Consider the following 3,721-nt stretch of genomic DNA (forward strand, 5'->3'; position numbering starts at 1 on the left):
AATCATCCAACGATTCATCTTGTTTTTGTCTGTGAGACATTAATTTTAATCGATTCACTCTAAAATTCTCTTTTGGCTCGAGCTGTTCTATGAATCGATTAAATATAAATTCAGGACAGTTTTATTCTTCTTCCGATAATAATGTTGAGATATTAAATCTTGTAAGTCCCTCATCCTCGATTTGCAGTAAAATATAATTTATTTGTTGTTTTGTTTTTATTTTATTAAGAATAAAATACAGTTGCAAACGTTGTTTGAAAGGCTTGAAAGTTTCTGGCGGGTTCATTGAGGGAATATCGTTTCGAGACATCGTAATATGGACAGTAATAAGAGATAGTAGCAGTAGCAACAAGTTTTAAAAAATTGGTACCGAAAAATACGAGAAGTTAAGTTACACGAAGTGTTAAAAAAAGTGAATTCAAATACCTGATAAATACTTGTATTCTGTGAAAAGTCTTTTTTCTTTCCTTTTTTTCTCCTTTTTCTTCGGCTTCCAGACGAGATATTTTAAATTGTTTTCAAAAGAATGTTTGTTTTCCATTGTTTGTTTGTTTTTTTTCTGTCACGTCTTTTTTTTTTTTTAGCAATTTTTCTTTTTAAGATCCTCATTGTTGCCACCATGTTGAATTGTTGTGTGCGTGTGGGTGTGTTGATGCTTGAATTATAGCAAAGACGTTTAGATGAACAAATGATTTATTATACACACACACAAAAGATATACACATGGTAACTATCCCATGTCCAAGCGGGAAGTGAGTCCTTGTATATATTCATATGCCAAGGGGCCGCATATAAAAGTAGTTCTATGATATTACTACAGACACTTTTTGCGGAATTTAATCAATTACTGGAAACAAACCACATCAAATCTATGGCATATCACCTCTCCTCGAAGTTCAAAACCGCCCTGGCAATGAGTCTGAACAGTACAGACTGGGCAGACAATATACCTTTGATACTATCAATGATACGAATTTAGGAAAACTCGTCTCGGGAAAACTCGTCTCCGGAAAACTGGGCCCCTTTCGCTAGGTAGGAAAACTGGTCCCTTATTGAATAAATGTCGATTGAAAACATTTTATGATCGTTCTTGAAGGAGATATTGTTTTTTAAAATAGACTATAACCCCTATAATATTTAAAAAAAATTTGGTAAAACTATACAAACACCGTGACAGCGAATTAACCCTACCCCTAACCCTAACCCTAACCCTAAACCTAACCCTAAACCCTAATCCTAACCCTAACCCTAACGCTGTCACGGTGTTTGTATAATAATACCAAAAATTTTTTTACTTGTTTAATGTTTTTTTTTTAAAATAAAATCGATTTTCTAAGTGTTCGTTTTCTACCTAACTGGTTAAGTTCTTAGTGGTTTCACTTATTTTAAAGCGGTTATTATGTTCATAAACGAGACCGCTTTTTTTATATTAATATAAAAAGAATTTATGGGTTTGTATTACTGTACACATAGATTCGAAAAAGTTGTCAAAAAAATATATAACAAATAAATGTTATCAAAGGCAAGATAAATTACTTTTCTACCAAACTGGATATAATTTTCGTGTTTTTATTCAATTTAACATGTTTATTTAGCTCGAAAAGCATACAGTGTTTACCGATGTATTGGAAAATTTAAAATGGCGGCCGACTCTCTCTTTAACACGGTAAGTTCGGAAAAAGGTGTAATAAATAATAAACTAGACAAAATATTATTAGAAATTCGCTTAATATATGTTAAATAGTATTTTGTTTAGTTTATTATTTATAACACCTTTTCCCCGAACTTACCGTGTTAAAGAGAGAGTCGGCCGCCATTTTGAATTTTCCAATACAACGATAAACACTGTATGCTTTTTGAGCTGAATAAACATGTTAAATTGAATAAAAACACGAAAATTATATCCAGTTTGGTAGAAAAGTAATTTATCTTGCCTTTGATAACATTTATTTGTTATATATTTGTTTTTTGACAACTTTTTCGAATCTATGTGTACAATAATACAAACCCGAAAATTGATTAATTTATTTAGTGATTACTTTTTCTCTTAATGATTGATTTTAGAATTTTGAAGTAAAAATTAAAAAAAATTAAAAATTAGTTACGAGAGATTGTTAGCACATCTAGCGGTGTCAGAAATTTCGTGAAAATAGTGAATAATTCCACGCCATCTTTCCAAGCTTATAACTCCTCGAAAAATGCAATTCAAGCCCTAATTTTTTTTTTCAATTAAAGGAGCAAGGACCAAGGTTTCATTAAAAAAAAAAAAAAAAAAAAAAAAAAAAAAAAAAAAAAAGTGTTTTTTTTTAAAAAGGTTTTAAACTTCGGACTTTACAGGTAAATTTCTAAAAAACAGTACATTTTTTTTGTTTTAAATTTGAATATATTATGTATTGACCTTTTCTCTTCAATTTGTAAGTAAATAATTATTTACTTTTCGGTGTCTAAATTAATTATTATTAGACATTTCAAAATGGGAGGCGTGAATTATTCGACCCCCTGTCTTTCCAAGCTTATAACTCCTCGAAAAATGTAATTCAAGCCCTAATTTTTTTTTTTTTCAATTAAAGGAGCAAGGACCAAGGTTCCATTAAAAAAAAAAAAAAGAAAAAACAAATAACGTGGTTTAAAAAAAAGGTTTTAAACTTCAAACTTTACAGGTAAAATTCTAAAAAAACACTGTGTTTTTTTTTTTAAATTTGAATATATTATTTATTGACCTTTTCTCTTCAATTTGTGAGTAAATTAATTATTTACTTTTCGGTGACTAAATTAATTATTTACTTTTTAATAGACACTTAAAATGGGGGGGGGGCGTGAATTAAAAAAAAAAACGTTTGTCTAAAATATTATATTCGATTTATTGGAAAGAACATAAAATTTCACATTGACCCTGAAAATATCGTAAAAATAGAATCAATAGAAAAAGTTTGATAGATTTTTAAAGTTTAAAAATTGAAAAATATTGAGTTCGGAAAATTCATTACTGTTTAAAAAAAAAAAAAAATTTCTATTACTTTTAAAACAACTGTAATAGTTTATTTTGGAAGTATAATCCATAAAGAAAATAAATAACCCACTTTTAACAGAGAAATTACGAGATTTTTATATTGTATTCGCAGTTTCGTGTTAGGGGTGTCAAAAATTCCTACAAAAATTCTGATCCCTCGCGCCAAAAAAATATTTCGTTTTTAATTTATTAGTTAATTTTTGCAAAATTTGACAGGACGACAATAAATGTTGATAATTGATAAAATTATAATTTTAAATAACGCATGAGTGCATTTGGTAGGAGAGAAAATAAAAACATAACAAAAAAACTATCATAATTAAAAAACCAAAACGAAAAAGTAACGAAAAATCGAATCGCTCCCTGTTTTTTTATTTTTTGGGTTTGTTTTTAATTATTGTTTTTATGACTCCAAAAAACATCGTTAAAATAAGAACAAAAAAAAAAAATTTGTAATTAACTTTGTATGAACATAATAAACGCTTTAATATAAGTGAAACCACTAAGAACTTAGCCAGTTAGGTAGAAAACGGACACTTAGAAAATCGATTTTATTTAAAAAAAACAAAAAAACATTAAACAAGTAAAAATATTTTTAAAAAGATATTGGGGGGGGGGGCTATAGTCTATTTTAAAAAATAATATCTCCTTCAAGAATGATCATAAAATGCGTTTTCAATCGATATTTATTCAATAAGGGACCAGTTTTCC

This window comes from Euprymna scolopes, chromosome 23, assembly GCF_053919585.1.
Source record: "Euprymna scolopes isolate OS-2025 chromosome 23, ASM5391958v1, whole genome shotgun sequence".
Taxonomy (NCBI): domain Eukaryota; kingdom Metazoa; phylum Mollusca; class Cephalopoda; order Sepiida; family Sepiolidae; genus Euprymna; species Euprymna scolopes.